We start from the raw sequence: 13,838 nt of genomic DNA, 5'->3' as shown, positions 1-13,838 counted from the left end.
TGGTATAGTTAACAGACTCAGAAGATACCTTTGCAACAATGTTGTATAGTTAACAGACTCAGAAGATACCTTTGTAACAATGTTGGTATAGTTAAGAGACTAAGAAGATACAATGTCTGTCTCCTAGGCATAGTGCAAATTTGTTTTCTGTTGTTTTGTTTTAATAATTTTTATTTCAAGATATTAGGAAGCACAAGTGGTTTTTGTTTCTTTGTTTTCGTGATAATATACATTTATCTGTGAAGGAGGATAATGTACTTTCTTTTGTAAATTTCAGAATATTATAGGGGTATATACATTTTGGTTGCATCATTTGCTTTTGTACATTTTTAGTCAATGTTATAAGAGTTTCCTTTACCCAGAATGTGTGCATTGCGCCAGTTGGATGTGGATTTATCTCACCCTTCCTCCCCTCTCCTGCCTACTTGATTCTCATTGAAGTTTACTTCCGTATGACCACATGAATGTCGATTGAGTAGTTCCAGTTTAGTCTTGAGTACCTGTGGTGTGTGCTTTTTCATTTTTGCAATACTTCACTTAGCAGAATGGTCTCCAGTTCCAACCAGTTTGTTACAAAAGATACTAGATCACCTTTCTTATGTGTTGAATAATAGAATACTTGTTATATAGATGAATTCCATAATGTTGAAGTCAGGGCTTTTAGTGTACCCACCACCAGAATATTGTACATTATACCCAAGTTAGTTTCCACTGTCCTTTTCACCACTTTATGACCATAGCTTGTCATCATTTAGCTCTCACATATCAATGAAAGCATGTGTTTTTCATTCCATTTATAACATAATTTACTCAAGGTAATATTCTCCAGTTGCATGCTTCCAACTTGCTATAAATGACATTATTTCCTTCCTTCTGCTTGATGAGTACTCCCTGTGTGTGGTGTGTGTATATGTGTGTATGTAAGCATACACACATACTAAAAATTATTTAGGGTTGTGGATTTGGACTTTTGTAGGGATATCATCTTATTTTATTGAGGATAGATATATGAGGTTTAAAATGTGTTAAAAGGGTTTGAATTTTTTTCAGGGTTTTATATTTCTGTAAATACTCAAGTCCTATGTTTTTATATTTCTGCTTATGTTCATGAATCTAATTTTTAGTAGGTCAGTAACTAGCATATCACATTTATATCCAAATTTTTAAAATCCTAAAATTAACTTTTGCAGAGTTCCATTTTTCATACTTAGAGGCTGAATTTTTAAAAATATACATAAAATCAGATTTTAACATTAGAGAATTGAGATTAGCAAATTTGTGTGATTTTTTTTATTCGCTCAAAATTTACTACAATTACTGCTGAATTGCACTACAAATAAGGGAATTCTGTCTTTTAAATTTTAAAGACTGTGATATATTTTGCAGCTGAAATAAAAAAAATCCTCTGACAAACATTTATTAGTACATTTTAGAGGCTAGAGATAAAACCATCCCTGTTCTCAAAAACTGAATAATGCAAATAGAAATGAACTAGAACAGAAAAGTCATTGATAGTTTATTTAAAAAAACTCCCACCATTTGAATCTTTTTATTACACTGAAGCAAAGGCCAGTTGAGGTTCAAAGAATTGAACATGAATAGGGTTGCTCCTGTATCTGTAATAACAGTCAGGACATCATTATCAATTTGAAGAGTTGTCTTCCAAATTAAGTGGGAAAATTGAAAAAAAAAATCTCTCATATATCCTTAGAGGCCCTTCATTGAGAAGGAGTAGCTGAAGGATTAAATAAAAAGAAAAGTCTGTTTATAAACTTAAGACTAATCACTTAATTTCGTAATAGTTCTTAATTCTATTGGCCTGGCTATTTATAATAATGACATGCCAAGAGGTATCTTTTGTAGATTGGAATTATGCCATTGTTACCAAGCAACCAATGGGCTCATTTCCCAATGTTCATGGGAGCTAATACCATGGCCGCAGTCTTTGAGAAATGAAAAGCTTTACTGAGAGCTGACTGACAAGGAGACAGGAAGAAACAGTCAAATCTGTCTTCCTGAGCTGGGGGCTGGGTCAGGATTTATAAATATCAGATGAAGATGGGTGATCTTTTTGAATCTTACAATGAAGTAATGTCCTGACACCAGGACTCATAGTGTTTGGATCCTGTCTTCTGCTATACAACTCAACCCCTGCTCCTCAATCTTGTCCAAGAAGTTAGATTTCACCTATGGCTACATGCTAGGTTCACCTTGGCATGCTCGGGTTATGTGATCTTCAATTTAGAGGTCTTTGGCAACTGAAAAACAACTCACAACATTATCACATAAAACTTGAACCAGATAGGTCTGAAGTGGTCCCACCATTTAGAGTCCTAACTGTTTTCTCTGAGAATATTCATCTATTACGATTAGAAGTTTAGGTTTTAGCAACCTTCATTTTATTGGTATTCTCTGGGATGTGAGCCAATCGGTTAACAAGACCAGTGGTTGGGATGGTTTTGCATTTCATTGCAAATTCTTTTACTAACAGAAAATTTGGTGGAGAGACCATTAACAAACATTGAATTAAAGGTGATTTTATTAGGTTCAACATCCATGAGAAAGCCACACTTCTCTCTGAATAAAATCTAGAGAGAGTCTGTGATAATATATGAACAGTTTCATTTGGTTCTTGGATACAGCTTGCATTTTATTATATCTACAGCTTCAGCAAGTGCTTTGAGGATGGCCCTATGAAAATTCTTTGCTTGTTGTTAAGCCTAGTGCCCATATTATAAGCCAGATTCTTGGGAAGTGAGGCTAGGTCTTGCTAAATTCTGCTGGGGAAAGGTCCAATAGACTTCTGCCATTCAGTGTTGGTCCTGCCCTTTCCCACAGGCATGGAAAGAAAAGATCAGAGTAGCAGGGCTGGTAAGCCTGGAACTTTAAATTCTGTCAGCAAAGCAATGAGGGTCCTCACTAACCCTAAGAAATTCTTTGACTGATTTCTCTAGGAAATCTGGGGACCATCAGGATTCCCAAAAGGTCTAACCATAGGGGACAGGTTTTACAGTTTGAGATTGGGAAGCAGGAAGGGGAGATGTAGAAGTACAAGGAAGAGGAGAAGTTTGGAGAGTGAAGGGCAGGGAGGAAGGACAGCACTTCCGAAACACAGAGAGTTCAAGTTTCTAAAACCTTTCTTCCAGCCTTCAATTGTTTATTTATCCCAGTTGAATTACATGCAATATTTGGGAGTGAGGGAAAATTCTGATTTTTTAATACATTTGGAGACATCAAGATACCAATGAAGATATTTGCCCCATTCAGATTGTTTAGTAGCCATAATCTTTTAGTATATTTCTAAGAAAAACAAGAAACAAGTTTAGGAAGGTCAAAAGAACCTCAGGAAGATCATTGTGACTCCAAGTTGTCTTTAGAATAATCCCTCTAGTGAGATAAGAAACCATATGAATATGGACCATAAAATGCTTAAGCCTATAAGCAGCTAGAGTTCCTGAGGGGAGTCACCTTGGTCTGCCTTTGACCCTCCAGAGCCCATTCTGTAAATAATTCATCTAGAAAACTCAGTTTAGCAACAAATACACAAAAGCCAAAATAAAAACCAAGTATGCAAAATGAATCAAAGAATAAAGTACATATCCCCCAGGAAGAAGGACAAAACGTTCTTTAACAAAAGAGAAAAAGTCCTTCCCAATCAGAAAGAAAAAGGCCCCTCATAATATCAAATCGCAACTAAAACCAGAAAACTCAGATTGTAGGAAATGGGAGTTAGATCCAAGAGAGACACTCACAGGGCAAAAACAGTGACACGCAGAAGCTGAGGTTCAAAAGACCTGTGTGTGGATACTTCTCAGTCTGGTTCTGGGGATTACTAAACCTTTCCAGTTGAGTCCAATTTGGACCCATTTATGACACTGGGTAAGTCAAAATAAAATAAAAAGTAATAAAACTCTTCAGGAATATATATAAAGACAGAATTGAAATTCAAGGCATATACAGAACCTGGGTGGTCTTTAGTATGTCCTAGGGTAAGAGAAACGTTAAGCCCCTTGTTTTAAAAGAAGGCTATTGGAGCTACTGAAGTTTTTTGGTAATTGGCAAGCTCTGGTTGGTGAGTGACTGTAGGTATATATATCTAGGTTATTTTGTCAGCCACTTGGAATAACTAGTCCTATGGGTGTATAGCAAGTTATTTTGGCAGGTGGGCTTTCAAGACGGTTCCTGGAACAGGAGCTTTGTATCCCTCGTACTTTTTCCCCTGGTGCCTTGACTCTAATTTATTTGGGAATGACAAGAGTAACTCCAATTCTTATAATCCAGTGGTTCTCAATTGGTGGGTCGCAACCCCTTTGGGGGTTGAACAACCCTTTCACAGGGGTCACCTAAGACCATCCTGCCTATCAGATATTTACATAAGAGTAGCAAAAGTACATTTATAAAGTAGCAGGGAAAATAATTTTATGGTGGGGGTCACAACATGAGGAACTGTGTTAAAGGTTAAGAACCACCATTGTAATCAATTTTCACAACACATAATGAATTAAAATTCCTATGATAATTCTACTTTATCAAATGTTGTGTGTAATTTTGTTTCATTTATCTCTAAGTACACCTTACCTATCCAATATTGTGTTCTAGGAAAGTGGTTCATAAATTATGTTTGGGTAATATTGATGTCAAGTGAATTAGTCCATTGTGAAGATATTTTTTTAAATCAGGAATCTTGAACTTATATTTTATTGGCATCCTTCTTTTTTATTTCCTATTCCATTATGAATCCAAAATTTGTCTTTATGTTGTAGACAAAGTGATTCCAGTTGAACTTCCTGAAGACCAAATCAAAATAGCTGGTATTTTTTCTACAGAATTATTCCGACATCCTGAAAATAAGGACTGTTAGCTCAACAACCCTGACATTAAATTCCGGTTCTTCTGCTTATTAATACACGCAGCACCACCTGAGTATCATTTTCATCAACTTTTTAAAATTTCATTTTCTCATTTCAATAGTCAGTCTGAACATTGTGAGAGGCAAAATAGGCAAAAACACCGAGCTTTTTTCTCAGAGAAAAACAGATCTAGAAAGGCCCTTTATTAATATAATTTGTTTTCCGAGCTTCACTTCCTTTTCTGTCTCAGTTTCAAAGACTTTTCAGCTTATCCGTGACCATCTCAAAATATTGAATCCCAACACGAAAAGCATATTTCAATTACTATTTTCTCTGATATGTATAGATATTTATGTTGCATCAGATTTAAAGTAAATTAAAGAAAAAAGTATGAAGGAGATACTTTAATCCTGAAATCTCTTATAAGTGAATTGACTTACAGTGGAATCAAATAATTTAGCCCATAACAATCTGTTAATACCATCATATTTTAGCTTCCCTGGTTTTGTTAGCAGTAGGATTTCTATTTACAGTTATGCGACTTAATGTTTAGGTTTTGGGGGTAGCAAACTTGTTTTAATAAATGTAGAAATATTTTCCTAGGTCTGCAGAGGAAGTTAGAGACAGAGTGTAGAAAAGAGAGGAAAGGCAAGGCTAGAGGGAGGGAGAGACACGAGTGAAGAATGGAATGCTTGTCTTTGCATCAGTCACATCTGGGCCAGCACAATAATAAGGAGAAATTGAAACAAACTACCTCATACTTCTCATAACTCCCTGGAGTAGTCTATACTCAACACACATTTGTTTGGACTACAGGGCTTGAGTAAAATTTATGTGAGTCTTTTCAATGTTTTCAGGCATTAGTGACTTATGGGAAAGTGGAAGCATTTCATAATTCCTGTAAATCTGTTTTTCAAAAGAAAATAGCTAAGTGTTAGCATTTCAGTTAGTTAAAGGATATCAAAGCATAAAAACAACTCTTGAAAACTCAGAACACTGACTAGAAATTAGATTTGCACACATCTGGAAACATGTAAGTGCTTGATTAATATGCTAACCTAAATTATTTTTTGATGTAGATGAAGAGGGCAGTGCCTGTGGCTCAAAGGAGTAGGGCGACAGCCCCATATACTGGAGGTGGCAGGTTCAAACCTGGCCCCAGCCAAAAACTGAAAAAAAAAAAAAGAGGCATCAACATTATCATGATTAGGTGGGTTAGTGAAAAATAATAAAGTTCACCATGTATTCCAGATATTTTTAGGTAATACATAGATATCATTTTAGTTTTAAAGCTAGATACACCCTTAAGAAAGAATTTTCTATGTATAAACCATTTTAATAAAGCAGAACTAGTTTATCTACTATTAAACTATTTCCCCAAATCCCAAGAATGACCCTCAGACCTACCTAACTTCATAAATGAAGCTGGAATCTTGGCACAAAAATGGAAGCAGATAAGCACTTAGCTGGTGTGTGGTTTTAGAGTGCACAAATGAGGGCGTACTTCTGGAAAAACAGGCTGCCAACCTCCGTGTAGAGTGGCTATTCTGGCAAGGACAGGTCCATTAACTGAATAATTCAAAGAGCGCTTGGCCCCAATATCCTGAACAAATTCCAGCTGGGATATTATATGCACTTATTGCCATTTTAATCCTCCCTGAAATTTCAACTGGACTCAAAGTATTCTGAATGTTCTGCCCTAATAAAGTACTCTGCTGAATGTGGTGTGTTTTATCCCACTACTGTGTGTACCCTAGTATTTGGCACTTTTCCCATGAAGTTCAGTTTGTAGTTTCCAATGAGAACATTAAAACATAATCTTATCTCAAGAAAAATATGGCGCCAAAATATGTTCGCTATCAATGAGTCCCGAGGGGTTCTGATAAACTAAAAAATTCACACGAGCATGGTACGGGAACTCAGTCTTCGGTAGTTCCTTGGTCTCAGTGATCCGAAGACCAAATCCATGGACCACGGGTCACTTTTAAGACAGGATTTATTTTACAGAAAAGAATACAGAGAAAAAAAACACCAACACTCCTGGCAGACAGCAAACCGAAATGGGAAGAAATGCATTAATAAATGGACACAGCCCCTTCCGGAAATTGATCACGCCTAGGAAACTTACATGAAATTGACTTAGGTGTAAGAAATGGGGTGGGGGTGGGGGGTCCCTGTTCAGCTGTAAGGAGGGAGACACTAAGGCCCTGGTGTCTCCCCAGCAGTTGTCTGACCCCTCCGGCCACTGGAGCCTCCTGAGGCTCGCGGTCACCTCTGCTGACCCTCCAACCCGCCGGATCCTCTACGGGCTGCCGCCGCACCAAGCCCGGCAGAGGCTTCAGGTCCTGCTCTCGCTCAGCTGAGCTGGCTCGGGCCCACCTGCCCTGTATCAAACACTTGAAAATACACTAGATATAGATATCATTTCATCAATAAGTAGCTAGACAAAAAAGGTGCTAATACAGATTACTGCCACAGTCTATTTACAATGTTTGATAACTTTTTCTTATAATTTCTTTTGCCACACAGCTTGTACTCTACAATTATAGGTTTTCTTTCTCAGGTTCCTAGGGAGTGACATCATGAAACTGATACAGGGTGCGTGTCGCCTGGCCAGTACAGCCTGAGCCGAGGGGAGGACAGGCCTGCCTTTTGTGTCTCCTCCTGGGGGGTGTTGGTGTAGCAGCGGGCAAAGAAGCCGGTAGATTGGAAGGTAGACTGAGGGGCCACGGGAGCCTCCAGTTGCTAGCGGTGCCAGACAACTTCTGGGAAGACCCCTCCATGTTGCCAGCTCGGAGAGCACCTTAGTGTCTCCGCTGTCAGCCCGTCTGCCTCCTCTTGCACTTGGGGCTGGACAAGGAATCCCCCAATTCTCAGGCCTGGGCAATTTCATGTGAGTTTCCTGGGCCTGGGAACTCACTGGGCTTTTGCCCTGAGTGAAAGGGATCGTATCCATTCCTTTGATGGGCGCTATATATATAATACATACCCCTACAAAGGACCCAGACGGGAGAGATTTTTTCCAACTTTTATTTTTTCTTCTGCCAGAAGCTCTAGTCCTTTTTCTATATTCTTTTCTGTTAAATAATTCCTGTCTTACAATTGGATCTGTGGTCCATGGATTCATTCTTCCAATCCCCAGACCAAGGACCTCCTGAAGAAATTCCAGTAAGGAAATCATACCCACACATATAATTTATACATACATGTATTTGTATGCAAGTGAAAACCAAAGAAACCTGGGCTATAGATATTACATTTATGTTTTTCACACTATGTAAACACATCCTGCCTTATTAATAAACAATATTTTTTAAAATGACAATCTTGGGCTGGGCACAGTGGCTCACGCCAGTAATTCTAACACTCTGGGAGGCCCAGGTGGGTGGATTGCCTGAACTCATGGGTTCTAGACCAGTCTGAGCCAGAGAGAGAACCTGTCTCTAAAAATAGCCAGGCGTTGTGGCAGGCACTTCTAATCCCAACTACTCCGGAGGCTGAGAGGAGAATGGCTTAAGCCCAAGAGTTTGAGGTTGCTGTGAGCTGAGATGCCACAGCACTCTATTGAGGGCTACAAGTGAGACTTTGTCTCAAAAAATAAAATAAAGTGACACATTTGTAAAAAAATAGATCATTATTATTTTTTCAATTTTCATACTAAATCTTTTATTTTTAGAATATAAAAGTATGAGTTTATTTTATATTAGAGAATGAGAAGAGGGTGGGCAGAAAAGATGGGAAAGAGAGAGAGCAGAGAGCAGGGAGTGAGAGAAGGGAAGATGAGGGGAAGAAAAGGAGCAGGAGAATGGCCTGGCATCCCAAGGGAGAGAGAAGAATGCCGGCAATACTAAATCTTGAATGAAATGTGGATGAATTTCAGAAATATCACTGACAATATTCATATCTATAGGTACATAAGTACATATATATCAATTAAGTACATTTAAAAATAATTACATTGGGGCAGGGGTGGTGGCTCACGCCTATAATCCTGGCATTCTGGGAGGTCAAGGCAGGAGGATTGCTTGAGGTCAGAAGATTCAGACCAGCCTGAGAAAAGCAAGATCCATCTCGACTGAAAAAATAGACATCTAATGGCCAGGCATGGTGGCTCATGCCTATAATTCTACCACACTGGGAGGCCGAAGCAGGTGGATTGCATGAGCTCACAGGTTTGAGACCAGCCTGAGCCAGAGCAAGACAAAAAAAATAGCTGGACATTTTGGCAGGTGCATGTAGTCCCAGCTGCTCAGGAGGCTGAGGCAAGAGAATTACTTGAGCACAAGAGTTTGAGGTTGGTGTGAGCTGTGACACCACAGCACTCTACTGAAAGGGACAAAGTAAGACTCTGTCTCAAAAAAAGAATAAAAAAAATAATAGACACCTGAGCCATAATGTTCTGCTGTTAAAACTGAAAAATAAATCAGGCATGGTGGCACATGCCTATGGTCCCAGCTACTCATGAGGCTGAAGCATGAGGAACACTTAAATTCAGGAGTTTAAGGTTACTATGAGCTAGGCTGAGGCCATGGCACTATAGCCCAGACAACATTTCAAGACTGTGTCTCAAAAAATCAATCAATCAATAACACTTTAATTTTAATATTTATATTTCCTAATTTCACATGATGTCAGGTTAGGAAATAACACACCAAATAGAAGTGTACTTCTAAAATAATTTGATATCATAAAGTTAGGAGAAATATTAGAATAAATATATTGGCTCATGATAATATATTTACAAATAAATTAAGTTGCAGAATGTTTATCACCATTTTAACAGGAAAACTGCACTAACTTTAAAAAATTATGTTTGAAACAACCTAGCACAAATATAGGTCAACTACAAGATATCAGATTTACTTGGAGGAAGGTGATCAGGGATGGGGGAGCTCAGAGAGCGTACTAACCATTTCTTGATGGCGTGCAGATGCTGCTACCGCAGACATGCACAACTTTATGATCAGTGCTCAGGGTGAGTGCAGAAGGGAGCGGTGTATTTAATTATCGTTAATTATTCTCCCAAGAACACATACGAGTCTGGCTACTCATTAGTAATTTCTCCTCAAATGTGAACTTACGATTTTGGCAAGATCTTAGAAAGTTTTGATTACCCTTGTCATTTGTCCAATTAGTACATTGTAGGTGGGATTAATACTGACATGCAGCATGCATTGTAGGTACTCAACATGTGTTGGATAATTAAGTATAACTATTATTAAACAAATTCCCAGTATTACTGATCTTTCAATTAATGTTGCAGGGGATTCAAATGGAAATTTTAAAACACCCCTTTTTCCAGTTCTCCTCTGTTGGAAAGACAAGGGACTAGAAACCTGGATTGGGAGACTAATCTTTCATTCTTAAAATGAACTATGGATATGATCATGAAAATGTATTTAGTTAAGAAGAAAGAAAAAAAAGCTTACCTAGTTTTCTTTGGCATTCTGTTATAAATAGGATGGTAAATTGTTTGAATTTTATTTGTACGATCGTAGCCAATTTCTTTCTTTCTTTCTTTCTTTCTTCCTTCCTTCCTTCCTTTCTTTCTTTCTTTCTTTTTTTTGAGACAGAATCTCACTATATCGCCCTCAGTAGAGTGCTATGACATCACAGCTCACAGCAACCTCAAACTCTTGGACTTAAGCAATTTTCTTGCTCAGCCTCCCAAGTAGCTGGGACTACAGGTGCCTGCCACAATACCCAGCTATTTTTGGTTGCAGTTCTCATTGTGGTTTTAGCTGGCCCGGGCCTGGGTGTATGTGGCTGGTGCCTTAACCACTGTGCTACAGGCACAGAGCCAATAGCCAATTTCTTTAATGCATTTTTTTGCAAGTACTTTCTTTTTAGTTCCACTATTTCTTGAATGAAAACCCAAATAAAATTCATATACATATAAAATTCAAGTACAGTAGGAAACAAAAACTCAATTAAAATGTATGTATGTTTTATTTTCACATATCAAAATATGAGTATGTGCTGGGCAGTGCCTCAAAGGAGTAGGGTGCTGGCCCCATATACTGGGGGTGGTGGGTTGAAACCCGGCCCTGGCTAAAAACCGCAAAAGTAAATAAATAAATAATTAATATATGTATCAGTAAAATTAATTATTAAAAATCACCCTGAACACATCATAACAAAAGTCCAAATTAATTTTTAAAATATAGTATAAATTCTGGAAATATTGACACTACTTTTAAAAACTTCACTTGCAAGCAGTATAAGCATAGATATATTTGAGAGTATTTAAGATAAACCTTAAATCATGTGTGTGTTTGTGTACATTCTGTTTTTTCACTGTCTTTATTATATTTAGATAAATCATTATAGGATTTTTTTACATTTTTATTAACTTTTCTATATGTTTTTCTTTTTTATTTATGAACAAGATTCACTGTTTTCAGAAACAGAAAAAAATTTCTGGAAATTAGAATCTTCAACTATAAAAGATCAACAAATTACAAATTAGGTGTACAGTTAGTACACTTGTTCCATACACTTTTGCATTGTTAGGCGAAATAGATAAAGTGAAGAAATCAATGTTTATGTACATTATTTTTAAGCACTTTATAAATTACCACTATAAGGGAATTACAACTATAAGGAGAACTTGACTGTATACATTAATGGTATTTACTATTAATGAAGTCATGCGAATTATTAGTCAAAATAACAATTCTTTTTAAACTGTATTTTCTTTGTTCCTGAGTTTGGATAGTTTTTCACACACAAAAAAATCATGAACTGCTTCTAAAAACTCCCATTCTTTTTTGTCATTCTAAGTAGTTTAGGAGACTGTTTGGAAGAGTTTGGTGCAGAGATGCAGCCCTTTGTTGCACAGCTACAGTAGAAATGGGAGGCCCTGAGGCTGCGTCTACAGGAGGCCAAAGCAGCCAATACACGCAATAGGACGACAAACACATTTAGGAGCCTGGGGTGAAGAACTGTTTTTCAATTAATCAACCTGACAAGTTAGTTCTTTTTATTTTTAAAATTGTTACCTTAATACTCTGTGTAGGTGTATTTTGCATTTGAGTTCCTTTATTCCTATGTTAACCACCTAAAGATAGGATGCTACTCTTTCTGTATTGCACTCCACTTCCATCATATCCTAATATTCAGTAAATTATTGCCAAAATTATAGCACTGTCTTGGGGGAATCAGTGAATGAAGGTTTTTGTCCACACTAAGGATAAAACAGGGAAAGGAAGGGCTAGATCAGACACTCAAAGGCCACTCTCCCAGAAAGAACAATAGTAGCCAATGTCCAGGAGGCCAAAGCCGGGGGGAAAGCTACAGCAGAAATCAAAGCAAAGGACATATTTAGAGATGGGGAAATACTGTTTCAAGATTCCAGAAATACCTTATTTTTTTGATAGATTTTAATTCTCAAATTTCAACATGGCTAATTCACTGTATGGTTACTACAGTATGGCTACTTTATTTTTTTAGTATAAGATAATAACAAGCTTGAATTTCCTATAAAGAATTATATAAAATGGGCTTTTTTACTATTATCAGAAAATCTAAAATACTTCTAGCCATTAATTATTGACTAGAGCATTTTATATTGATTTGCTATGCTCAAGAAAATTATTTCATAGCAAAGAGGTGGTGCTCTTTTAAACCACCTTTCACTGGTTTCACTCGACAAGAATTATGAGTATGTGGCCACAAAGGAATGTCTATTTACAGAAAGCTGCCTCCGGAGTTACCTGCACATATAAAGCTTTGAAAAAACATCTGTGGAAGGCAGGACTCATTTGGTTCCTAATAAAAGTTACCCTTGGGAAGGTCATTCAGTCCACATGATCTTTCACTGCCACTGCAGACTTCAGAGGGAAGAAAACAAGAACATCAAAGTCTTACTATTTTATATATAACTTTGTCAGTTACCAATTTAAGACCTTTTTAAAAATGCACAGTCAGCAATATAGTTGCAAAAGGTAAAAGGAACTTAAAGTGAACTCCCCACTGTGCGTTCTACCTCTGCGCTCACCGTGGAGTGTGAGCTGTTTGAAAACACTGGAAACAAAGAGCAGAGAAGGGCCAGAAAGGCGCACAGGCCTCCTCGTGGACGCCTTTCATCTCTTCTCCCCAATTGCAGTCATTGAAGCAAGTAGGAGGTACAGTGTGTCCTGAATAGTTTAGTTTGTATTTGACAGCGCCAGGGAGAGATAACTGCATACACGTCTGCTGACCCTTAAACAGTTCACTTAAAGCATCCTGGTTCTGATTTTATTTTAAGCATGGCCCAGATTTCCACATTTATCTTTGCATTTTCTTTATGCATAATAAAATTAATGTTAGGCCATCTTCACCAACAGAATAAACAAATTTCTGTGAAACAAACATAGCATCCTAATTGCATCCCTGTTGGTAGAAAAGTCTTTTTGTGAACGCAGTTTCTTTCCAAAGAATATGGGAAAACACATGTGAATTCATGAAGAAGAAAATAAATTCTGTCCCAAGACACTCAGGTGCACTGACTCCAACTGGCTATCAGTGTGGTGACACAGGTCACACAGAACAGGCTCCCTCCCAGAACCCACCTCTGCTGGCTTCCACTCGAAGATGGTTTCTCACAACCCCAGAGATGTGTCACTAACTGATCATTTGACTTGTTTACATTGTCATATTTAAGGAGAAATACTTCAAAAAATAACAAAAAGGTACCAAGAAATAAAGTTTATAATAGCAAATGACCTATTTAATCTTAATAGAAGAAAAAAATCCATTTATATTTTTCTGGCAAAGTGTAAACTAATTGTAGACTCTCCCGTTAAGGAATTCTATTAAAATAGGATGAGTAAAGCAAAGCAATTACTTTCACATTTGCTTTTTTGTACTTTCCAAGAACCAGCATTCTGTTATTTCATCTCTTTTTCAGTCTCTAGCAACTTTGAACAAAGAATCTGAATAGAGTATAGGGGTTTTTTTTCGTTTCTCAATTTCAGTTCAACAAAAATTCATTAAATATCTGCTGTG

Source organism: Otolemur garnettii, unplaced genomic scaffold (genome assembly GCF_000181295.1).
Source record: "Otolemur garnettii isolate 467f Iridium unplaced genomic scaffold, OtoGar3 scaffold00093, whole genome shotgun sequence".
Classification (NCBI taxonomy): Eukaryota; Metazoa; Chordata; class Mammalia; order Primates; family Galagidae; genus Otolemur; species Otolemur garnettii.
Note: the sequence above shows the minus strand (reverse complement) of the source record.